The sequence below is a fragment of the Camelus ferus genome, chromosome 7 (assembly GCF_009834535.1).
Source record: "Camelus ferus isolate YT-003-E chromosome 7, BCGSAC_Cfer_1.0, whole genome shotgun sequence".
Classification (NCBI taxonomy): domain Eukaryota; kingdom Metazoa; phylum Chordata; class Mammalia; order Artiodactyla; family Camelidae; genus Camelus; species Camelus ferus.
The window spans coordinates 42,629,007-42,641,643 of record NC_045702.1 but is presented as its reverse complement, the minus strand read 5'-3'; positions in this window follow the sequence as shown (position 1 = coordinate 42,641,643).

Below are 12,637 nucleotides of genomic sequence, written 5' to 3'. Positions count from 1 at the left end.
TGCCCAGATAATGGATGAGAAAAAAAACAAGACCTAGGAAAATGAGGTAACTTACTGAGGTCCTTAAAGCTAAGGAGTGCAGGAACTAGGATTTGAACTAAGGTCTGTCTGACTCCAGAGTCCTGGCTCTTAATACTCCTATTTGAATTTGTGTGTTCTAGAACATTTTCCTTCTCTCCCCTTGAATCTGGGAGAGAAGTTGGGCTCTTGGCCACAGGTAGGACCAAACTCACATACAACACAAATAGTAAGATTGAGGGACAAAGGTATCCTACTTTGCCAAATGCACTTAGGATTGTGTCCTGAGGATCAGGATGGGGTACTGATGGTGGATAGAGTTTGGGGCCTCCAACAGGTATTGAGAATCTTGGCTTGTCTTTTCCCTTTCCTGCTCCTTTGGAAGGTCCTTTCATTGCTGTTGCTAAGCTCATTTACTGGTCTCAAATACTTGATTTTAAAATTGAACTTTATAGAGAAGTAAGACTTTGAAAAGATACCCTTTTTTGTTCTTCAGCCGGTTCCTGACTCACCCATTCATTGTGTACCTTCCTCCTGTTGATTGTGGAATGGGGTGGGGAACACAGGCATCACCTATCACGTGGAAAGGTGACTCTTTTTGCTTTTGTCAATGCTCTTTGTCTTTGTCTCCTGTCTCTAATGACTCTAATTATGTTGCTTTTCAGCCAGTAGTTTGGCATGATCATATTTTCTGTTCGCAGTCTTAGTTTCCAGAGCCATAGAACAGACAGCCTGCAGGATGTCAGCTCAAAGAGCTTTACAACTCAGTCCCTTCTCTTCCAGAGCTAGACCTAGGTGGAAGCTACTTTTGCCTTTCACAAAATGGACCCAGAGTCCAGTAACTTCTCCAGGAAGGAAGTCCATCTTGATTTTATAACTAAATTTACCTTTCTGTAATTTTCATCTCATTGTGCTTTTGTCACCATAAATGATTCCTTCTCTTATAGTGCCTCATACATTGAATGACTTGTTATCTCAGAGGTCTCAAACTTAGATGCTCCAAGGGCCAGGAAAGGGAAGTGATGAGAGAAGAGGGTGGAGTGTGAGTGCGCATGTGTATATTATGTGAATTGTGGGGACGAATGCTGGACTGGAGAGCACTCTTCTTTTAAAACACCAGAAGGTAAACAAGTTTCATCTACAGGCCACATTTGACCCAGGAGCTCAACAGTTTGCAACCTCTGCTTTCCCTTCCAAGTCACAGTATAAAATTAAATTACTTTTATTGTCACAATAGCCTAAGAGTGCACAGAATAATTATTTCTAAATGTCTCACAACCATGAAATTAGATGCAATCTGATTCTTGGGGCAAATAATTCAAAAAGGACTCCGTGCTTTAAACATATCTCCATGATGATGTGAGAGCTGACTGGGCATTGGTCATATAAGAGGGAAGAAACAGCTGGCAAGGGCTTCTTCCAGGCTCTAACACAACTTGGGTTTCAGTTTCTTTCCGTATTTCCCAATGTAGATTGGAATCTTAAGAAAGTTAACTTTCAATAAGCCGAATATATGAATATTCCAAATTTATCTAAAATGAATTCTGTATATAAAGATAATGTTTTATAGTGCCTGACTGGTGTCCAGATATACTTTAAATAGTTACTGAAATCCTTCAGTTGGTTGGTTTGGCCCTCCCAATGTTTGCAGGTCCCCACTCCTGGGTCTAGTTCAAGGTCACATTGCCTTGAAGGCATTGGTTCTCTTAAAAAATATATAAAGTAATCTAAACATTTTAGATTACAGTTAATCTTTGGTGTCAGAGCCAACTCATGATTCCAATTTCTTTCTCTTTCCTCTTTCTTCCACGTGGCATCCCCATTCTCACCTCCCCACTTCCCAATCCGATAAACCTTCCACCATCCCTTATCTTGACCCCACACCTCATCACCCCAGGATTCCTTTTCAAGATTGATTCTTGGATAGGGCCTGGTCATAGAAAGTGCTTGGTACTGTATTTGAGAAAGTTGTACCAAAGAAAAGAATTTGAGAAAGAAACAGAAAAAGGAAACCAGGAAAGAAAACCAAAAAAAGGGCAAAAGCAAAGATTGAAAAGATCTCTTCTGACTTCTTTCGTAACTACACCAGTCTTGCAGCAGAGGAATACTCCTTTCAGACAACACCTCCTCAGTCTAACACAATAAAATTTTCGTCTTTCTTATCTTTCTTACTCTGTACCCTGGTCTAAAAGGCTAATCAAAAGAAAGGTCCCCACAAACTTTCAGCATCAAAAAGACCTAGATTCCAATGCCAGCTCTATCACTTATAAGCCACTGACCTGGGCTAAGTCAGTCATTCAATCTCTCTGAGATTTCCTTATCTATAGCTGGATATAACAGCACAGATCCTACCCAGCTCCCAGGGATGAAATGAGACGCTGCATGTGAAAACACACTAGAAACTGTAAAATGCGAATCAAAGATGAAGCCTTGTTATTATCATCCTGGGTCCAGGGCTACAGATGCAATGGCATGTGGTCATCTCTTCTCACCACATGTCCTTGGATTTCTTGGAGAAGGGGATGGGTATTACAATCGGGTACAGCAGGGAGGCAGAACTTTCTGTTTTAGAAGGAAGTTGACATTTAAGATTGCCAACCTTTTTAGTTACGTAGACATAGTAAGAGTAAGCACCATTATCCTGGGAGAAGGTACAACAGGAGCCGTTTTCTGTTTGTTTTGTTTGCTGAATTAAGGCTTGGGGCTTCAACTCTGTAGGCAGATGGGATCCTGTTACCAAAAATGACTAGTTCAGAAGCTGGACCCAGAAGGTCCCAAGAGTTGCACTCTGAGATTGTACTCAGTGGTTATCTGGATAAAGTCCTGCTCTCTCCTCATCTGAACAAGAAAGGATGTTGCCCAGTTGATGCTGGCAGACATCTTATGACCCTGAGGGACTTCTGCCTAAGGATAGAACCAACTTGGCAGAACACAGAGTTGAGAGACTTCAGAGAAACTGAACAGGGGCTCTTACAGAAGGTTTCTGGAGAAGGGTGTGTTTCTCACATGGTGTTCAAGGAGCCTACTGAGGGGAAGCTACTCAAGTCTCCTGATCTTTCCTACATAGGTTCCCAGTGGTGATAGTGCCTCTGATGGGCTGAGGAGGGCTGCTTAAGATCAGTGGATGGTTGGGACACTGCTGGCAGAGATGTCAATAACAAGGCCTGAGCTGTCATAGGGGAAGGAAGGCTGGAGTGGGTCTTAGCATGCAGGATATGGATAAAGCTGTGTCACTAGGTTGACGGACAGGAACATGGTCTCTGAATATGCCTATGTTCAGTTTTAGTAGATACTGCCAAACCATTTTCCAAAGTGGATTTACCAATTTACATACCTACCATCAATGTTTGAGAGTTCCCAGAGCCTTTTACTTTTACTTTGCCCACAGGCTAGTAAATGAGGTGTTCTGGTTTTACCAGAGCACAGCAGTTTACAAACAGTAAATTAAAAGGCTGCTGCTAGAATAAGACATACCCCTAAAAGTAAGCACATCCACACAAACACACAAAAGCATAAAAATTCAAGTCACATGGTAATTTGGAGTGATGATTTAGAGGTAAATATGTTTTAACTAAGTTGTAAAAAATGCAAGCGTAACCCAAGTGCTTGAGTACCTCCTGTTTCTAAACTGTCCTCTGTGAAATAGGGATACCTCAGCACTTGGTCAAAATTTCCCTTCCTTATACTTAATGGTGGAGTTGGGGAGGGAGTGTGGGGTGTGTGTGTGTAGTGGGGGGCAGGTGATGAACTGGTGGAAAATAATAAGAAAGGACATTTTCTACACAAGTAGCAGCCAGTCGAAAGTGTTCTGTTACATTTAATTATTCAGTATATTTTGATGAAACAGGCAGTAAGATATCATATGATCTCCACTAATACTTGGAATTTTTTGTTAATGATTGTTTAAAAGAAAGTTTCAGCTATTGAAAAAAAAATGCATTACCTTAGGCTCAGTTAACCAGTGGCAGTGAAGCATGAAGGATTTACTTGAAAATGGTGGAGAGAATTGACATAAATTTAACTGATGTATATTCTCATTTAAATATGTATTTACTAAAAAGCAGCAAACATTCGAACCCACAAAACTATACAGGCTCATTCAAGTAGCACCTAATTTATTCCTATGTTACCTTTTATGTCTTCCATCCTTGGAGCAGGGGGTGGCAAACCCATCAATTGATTTCCTTCTTCCCAATTGCAATGTCCTATATATAGGACTTTGCCTTGTCACATATGTCAGACTTGTAGACTTGTCACATATGCTAGATTAGTGGTATTATTATCAGTCTGTACTATCTGTCAGCCTTTGGGAGCTAATGAACAGACCTCAGGAAATTCTACCTTCTTCTATGGCCTTGTTCTCGCCACCTTATAGCTGGTCATTTTCAGCAACTCACATTTTCATCCATTCACAGACATCTCACGGCAGAGACTTCTAGGGGACCTAACCAATATCCATTCACCCATGCTCCTTACTAACAGATTTTGTCAAGAGAAGCAACGTCTTCAGATTAAAACCAATATTTCCCAGCCTCCCTTGAAGGTAGGGGTGGCCATATGACTAAGTTTTGGCCATTGAGATACAAGTGAAATTTGTTGGACTGGGCTTCTGGGAAAGCTTCTTAAAAACCAGACTGATTCAATTGCTAGGCTCGTAGGCACTGTTTTCATTTGGCCCTTCCTTTCCACTTTCAAGAAGAACATGATGTGATAGCTGGAGTTCCAGCAGCCATCTCATGCACTTGAGGATAAGGGCTACTCTCTAGGATAATGTTCTAGAACTACCACATTAGCCCTGGATGCCTACTTCTGGAATTCTCATTTTGTGAGAAAAATTAATCCCCATCTTATTTAAACCACTGCTTCTCCAGTTTCTATTACTCATAGTCAAATGCAACTCTGGTATTCAAAATATTCATTCAGTGTAATCCTCCATTTGATTCATTCAACATTGTACAATTGTCTTTGAACACAAGCCATGCAACAGAGATGTGGACAACTCATTCAGGTTCCAGGCCTGGATCAGGAAAGATTAAGCTTTAAAGGCTCCACCAAGCTGAATTATCTACTCTTAATCCAAGGACTCAGGGGCAGGGCAAGTCTTCCTACTCCAGGGCAGTATTGGGAAGTCCGCAGGCAGAACCAAGGGCTGAGGTCTGAGAGTTATCATAACAGAGCTCTCAGCCTGTTGTCATGGTAGAAAAGAGAGATCCATGGCAATACATTGGAACAAAGGTGAGACGTCCTCCTGTCTTTACACTGAGTCTTGTAGGCTTCCCTGCTTAATCAGGCCCCCTGAATCTAAATGTCAAGATCTTCTGGAAGGTAAAAAATAATTCTATAATCAGCCCATGGACACTTTCTCATTGCATCTGCCTCCCTCCACCTGGCCTTGGACTAGGGATGGTTCCCCAGCCCCAACTCCTACCCCAGGGGAACTATCCCTGCAGTCAGCAATGAACCTGATCACTGGGGCAGGCATCGACTCAGTCTCTATCCTTCACTCCATTTTCCTCCCTTTTTTATTCTGTTTCCCCAAATCATCACTTGATTAACAAAAAGAAAGTGTTTGCCAATAGAACATGTTAGGAGAAACCAACCAACAAGGTCAATTGCAGCCTAAAACATTTTTGTAAAGTACAACTTCCAAAAAGCAACGCACAGGTGCAAAAAACTAAAGTGCCCTAAGATTAAGGCAAGAAAAGAAGAAGAAAGAGAAGAAGAAAGAGAAGAAGAAAGAAATGAGTCCATACTGAAGCCTAAAGAAACAGAGATCAGATTTCCAGTACCAGAGGTAAGGCATGGGGTTGGGGAAACTGCAGGAAGACTTCAAAAGGCAAGAACTTCAAGTTATAAGATAAGTAAGTTCTGGGGATGACTATTGTTAACAATACTGTTTTGTATATTTGAAAGTTTCTAAGAGAATGGATCTGAAAAGGTCTCATCACAAGGGGAAAAAAGTCTTTGGAACTCTGCCAGATGATAGATGTTAATGAAACTTACCGTGGTGATCATTTCACAATATATACATATATTGAATCATGATATTGTACACCTGAAACTTGTACAACATTAGATGTCAATTATTTCTCAGTAAAACTGGGAAAACAAAACAAACAAAAGCAAGCCTGACCTACCAGCCTGGCAAATAAATTTAGAGCCCATTTCCAAAACAAGAACATTTTATACCTTCTGCCAGTTATTAAATTAATTACTGGAGCCATCTCCCTGGATGCTACAGTCATTTTAGTAATGGTGTAGCTTAAACGTTTCACTCTCCTGTGGTTTTTGAAGCTGAGCTGGAGACAGCTTTTCAAACTACGTTTAACTCAAAGAGCCACCTTGTGCGCTGTGAACTTCAACTAGAGCTTTAGCAGCTGTTTCCCCAGATGCCGTGTCAGGTGTAGGGGCAAATGCTGATGAGGAACGGAGCTCATATTTGGAGTCCCAGCTCCCACAGTCTCCTCCTCCTGACCCAGACAGGACTGGGAATGGCTGAGAGCCCCAGAGCAGCTTCCATTCCCACCAGTGTCAACATCTGCTCCTGGCAGCCTCCCCTGGAGAGAGTCCCGTGGCTTTTGTAGGGTCTCTGTGTCACCACGGTGCCACTCTGCTCTGGCTCTGGAGCCACACCAGGCCCACTCAGGCCTCCTTCAGCCTGGGATCATGGGTGGGGAGTCCTGGCAGCACAGGGCACCTCAGGCTGATCCTGGACCTGTCCCCACCTCCAGACATGCTCAGCTGGTCCTGTTTCCCTGGCTCCCACCAGCACATATAGCCATACAGGAGCTGTCACTGGGGCAGGTGGTCTAGTGACGTGTCTCTGGATCCCCTTGGTCAGGGCACCTAAGCCCCAGACGTCAGATCACAAAAAGCACAGGTATTCAGCACTTGAGTCACCTGATCCTTCTACACTTCAGTTTATCTGTTAAGATGGGAACAACAGTGCCTCTACATTGCAGCCATTATCTCACCACAAACACAACTACCATTTTTTCCCATTTACTACAAGAGACGCATGATGATAATGCCTAATTGCTTGGGGTTAAATCCTGCCTCTACTACTGAATTCCTGGATAACCATGGCAAGCTGGTTGGGTGATTTGCACCTCAGTTTCTCCATTTGTAAAATGGGGCAGCAACAAGCCTGTCATACTGTCATGGAGATTAAGGGAGTTAGTAGTGTACTATGTACATAACATAGTGATGGCCTCAGAGTTTGCCAAACTTGGTGACAAGCTCTGTTAACCCTCCCCATGGAAGAATCATTATTTATCCCTATTTGACAGATAAATAAATTGAGGTTTAGAAGGATTAAATGATTCAAATGTGAAGTAACTATGCTTCTGAGGCCTCAGGGGTCTCTCTCCCTTTTTCCTTGGCCTTGAGAAGCCCTAGATCCCACGGGTCAGGGGTCATCAACTTACTTCCTCAACATAATGTCGGGCCTCTCCAGTTGTTTCTCCACACCTCAAACCTAAACTGAAAATTCGTTCCTTCACTTTTTCCCAAAGCTAACTCCCATCAACCACCACAATCAGGCTCCTCCTCTCTCCTGGGGCTGCGTCTTGTGCTGGGGAAAGGGAGGGGCCTCACTGCAGGGGGAGGGGCATAGCCTTGCGGAGAGCAGGGACCCCAGGCCTGGATGGGCAGTGCATTGTTCTGTGTCCAGTGATGTGTTGGGTGATGACGGCACCAGTTTGCAGGCATGGCCACAGGCGGTTTCCTCTTTATGCAGTTCACACCTAATAAGTAGCTCTAGCCTCACCACCTTAGGTTTCCTGTTCCAGGTTCCTGGGTCACAGAACTCAGATCCCCCTCTGACACTTTTTTCTTAGCACACTCCAGGAAAGAAGCGCAATCTGGGCCTTCTGAAGGGTCCAATTCTGGACATGGAGATGCTGTCTATTTTCTCCCCAATGACCTTGGGGCTTCTCCCAGCTTCCATCTGACCTTCAAGTCTGGCTGCTCTGGAGCACACATTAGCAGTTCTCACACCCAGCAGCTAATTGCTCATGTCAGGGAATGTTATTTATCTACTGGTCCCTGAAGTTCAGAGCCACACACCTGCAAAAGGCCTGGGGAGCTTAGTGTATGTGGTTTCTTTATCTTGTCCCTCAAAGAATTTGGTGTGAAAATTGATTTTCTACTGAGTGGCAATTCCCACAATGTATTATAGTTTTGAGAAGCACATTGAAAAGCAAGCTTCCCTTCTGACACTGACCACCCCATTCCCCAGTGTACCCTTTCCCCAGCCTGCCCTTTCCCAGAAGCAATTGCTGTTACTGATTTTTTTGTTGTGCCTTCCAGAAATATACAGGCCTGTGTGTATATCCTTTGTAACCCAGAGGTGCCAAGATGTACACATTCTCTTGGACCTTGATTTTTTTCATTAATAATACATCTTGGAAATCTTTCCATATGAAACACATAGTATTCTTCATTGTTTTTAATAGTTGCTCAGTATCCTCTATATCTAAAAGTACCTGTATTGGTTTCCCCATGGCTGCTGTAACAAATCACCACAAATTCAGTGGCTTAAAACAACACAAATTAATTTTCTTACAGCTTTGGAGGTTGGAAGTCCAAAATTGGTCTTACTGGGCTAAAATTAAGGTGTTGTCAGGGCTGTGTTCCCTCTGGAAGCTCTAGGCAGAATGCATTTTGGTGCCTTTTCCATCTTCTAGAGGCCACCCAATTCCTTGGCTTGTGGCTCCAGTCAGCAATTGTATCTCTATCCTCTGTGTCTGTCATCACATCCTGTTCCCTCTGACTCTGACCTTCTTGCCTTCCTCTGTAGGGACTCTTGGGGTTACATTAGGCCCCTATGGATAATCCAGGGTACTCTCCTCATCTCCCAGATGCTTAACTAAATTACATCTGGAAAGTTCCTTTTGCCATGTAAGGTAACGTATTCACAGATTCCAGGGATTAGGACGTGGATATCTTTGGAAGGCCATTATTCTGCCTACCACAATACCTAGCGTTTATGTAATTTGCTCCCTACGTGTGGAATTTTAGATTGTCTTTTGCTATTATCACAAGCAGTACTTTAATGACTATCCTTGTGCATGTGCATTACAGTGTGTATCAGAATAGAAGCAATTCCTAGAAGATGAGATGCAGGTTCAAAGGGGATGCACATTTGAAATTTGGATATATCTTTGTTATGGCAATTAAAAAACTTTATTTCACTTGAGACACTCTGAATGCACAATTATCATAAAACCATTTAGAAAGTAATATAATTTACCTTTTGCCTCTTGTCTTTGCTAGGACTGGGTCCTTGGTTTTAACAAATGTTCTGAATCTCAAGCAACAGTTTTAGAAATAGGGACCCAAATTAATTTGTTTGGGTAAACACCTAGTACTATAAAGCTGTGGCTATTTAAATTTAGTTAATCAAGATTAAATACAGTTAAATATTTAGTTGCTCAGTCATACTAGCCACATTTCAAGTGCCCAATAGCCACATGTGGCAACACAGATATAGAACAATTCCTTCATTGTAGAAGGTTCTATGGGACAGCGTTACTACAGACTGATCTTTGATCTTTTGTCAAATTAGAACCAGCCCACTATCTGAACTGTATTTAACTCAATTCCATTAATTCATTGAACATTTATTGAATGTCTACCTTATGCAAGGCATAAGATAATGATTTTTTTAAAGGCCCCTGTCTCAGGGAGGTCAGAAATCAATGGAGGAAAAGAGCAGTATTTTCTGGACTTGCCCCAGAAATATCAACTAATTATAGCTGAGAAAATCACAAGTGCAATAATAAGATTCAAAGCAATTTAGGAGAACAAAAGAAGAACATACAGTGTGTGGGTGATCCTGAGGACAATAATATAGAAGTTATTCTCCCTTCTTTAAAAATAGCTTGCTCATTGTCAATTTTTGTAATGCTAGAGAAATGTTGAAATGTTCTTTGGTATTTTATTTATAAATAACAAAATGAGAAAGCATTCAAAAGTTGTTAATAAGAGATTATAGAGAAGAGATTACAGCACAGACTTGAGCCAGGCAGCATGGGGTTCAAAGCCGGACTCTGCTATTTATGAGCTGTGTGACCTTGGGCATGTTACTTAACACCTCTGGGCCTCAGTTTTCTCATCCCTCAAATAAGCATTTATCTGACAATGTTTCTGTGAGGATTACATGAGTTAATGTCTGTAGTGCTTAGGACAGGGTCTGGCACTTGCTGAGTACTAAGTACCAGTAATTATTATTATGTAAACATGAAAAACTATAATGCTGGTATTTCAGACACCTGGAAAGAATCTAAACATTTCAGTTGGTTCTGAATAGACCATGGAAGCGTTCAGTGGTTTGCAGGAATCCACCCAGGTCTGACCGGTCAGTGAGACAGATGTGACACACACATGGCTGTCCTGGCTCAGGTCCACTGTCTGCCCTCCCTAGACTCTGCATGGGACAGTGGCACTAAGGGAATGTGCAACCAGACGGCCTGGATTTCCTCTCTGACACTGATGGAATTCTACACTCTCATGGTAGTTAGTTATGGTCATTCGTAACTTTGGCCAAATCCATTTCATCAATTTGGCTAATTACCATCTCTCCCTGCTCTGTGCTTACTTATAAGTGAGACAAGCGATATGTCCTCTTATTGATTCTGACACTCTCCCTCTCAAACACTGAAGGATGATACCCCCTCCTCTCCACTGCCTAGAAATTCAAGTTTCTGTGATGGTCACAACTGCAGTCATTTCAGTCATGCCTTCCATTGGATTTCTCCAAATTTCCTGCTCCTTTGAGTCTGCCCTCCTACAGCGTGTCCCTCTTCCTGCCTCTGCCTCATTTTTGGTAACCTCTCCCTCTTTCTCCCCATCTTTGAAATGATGCTAATACCCACCAGGACTGGCCTTCCCAGACCATTAAAAGAAATAAATAAAGGCAAGAGAGCACTCAGCAGCTATTGACATGCTACATAAATATGAAATAATAATGCTTTGAACTACAAAAATGTACATTTCACTTTTAGTGCAATGTGGGTTATGTGCCTCATTTGTATCTGCAAAGCCTACTTCTTAGGTACTAAATTCATCATGCAACATTTGGGAATATATATCATCAAAGCTTTTTGTTGTCCTGACTAACCACTTAGCACCTGCTTTTCAGCATCTAGGACTGTTGTTTATCTTTCTGCAACTGTCAACTTCAGTGTTAAAGCCAAACTACAGAACTTGAGATTGTTTTCACCAAACAAAAAGTTAAAAAAAATATATATATATGAGAAATAAAACACATCATACTGTTTATAGTTTCCTTAATGCAAAATAGATACAGTGCTCTTCAGAAAAGCAGGAAGGATGAAGCAATTTGTAAGTGGTCCCGTTGCACTAGGTATCGCCTCTGTTCTGACTCACCCTTAAGCTAAAGGCAGATTCACTCTAAAGCCAAAGACACTTCAGTTTCAGGGCCCTGAAACTTGCATGGGTCCCTACCAAGTCCCTGTGTCTGATGCAGTATTCTTTTTCTTAAAGCGCTTCCCTTCCCATTTGTATAAGCATCAAGTTCCCAGAAACCTAACATCCCCTGTTGGTGCCAAAGTAATTATCACACACGGCGACTGGCACTGGGGCAGCTGCAATGTGTTCTAAGTGATGATCTCTGTCTGGCTGAAGATTGTGCACTGTTTGGTCCAACTGTTCATGGACTTGCTGACCCGCAGTCTAGGACACTGTTTCCACCTCTGTTAGGCAGGCCCTGTGGGCTGAAAAATCATTCCCTGAACTCTACTACAAACCTTTTTAGAATCTTGCAGATTTGAGAAGAGTAGCTCTTTGAGAAGAGGACATTTTGAGAAGCTATTCCTTTAATCCCAGTTTTCTCAACCTCAGCACTACAGACATTTTGGGCCAGATAACTCTTTGTTGCGGGGTGAGGTGGGAGGCTGTCCTGTGTATTACAGGATGTTTAGCAGCATCTCTGGCTTCTAGGTATAATGCTAGAACCATTACCCCTCCCCTCCACCACCAACCAAGCTGTGAAGATGGAAATTGTCTTCAGACATTGCCAAATGTCCCCTGGGGCAAAATGTCTGTTTGAGAACAGCTGCTTAATCAAACATTCCAGCAAAACCCTAAGATGAAAACTTTCCTTTTGTCTTGAATAACAAGACAGACATTTTGCTGCTCACTGGCAAACCTTCCTGGACTCCAGTGCAGGCAGGACTTTTGACTGGCAAATTCAACATTCAAAAGCCAATTGTTTATTCACAGATGACGTGATCTCATACATAGAAAATCTTAAGGAATTCTTACACACAAAAATCTATTAGAACTAATAAGTGAGTTCAGCAAGATTGCAGGACATAAGATCAATATGCAAAAATCAATGGTATTCCTGTATACTAGTGATGAATAATTTAAAATGAAATTATGAAAACAATTTCATTTACAACAGCATCAAAAAGAACAAAATACTTAGGAATAAATTTAACAAAAGAAGTGCAGGGTTTGGACATGGAAAACTATAAAATAAAACATTATTGAAGGAAATTAAAGAAGATATAACTAAATAAAAAGACTTCTCATTAGAAGACTTAGTATTAAGATGGCAATACTCCCCAAATTGATCTATAGCAATACAACC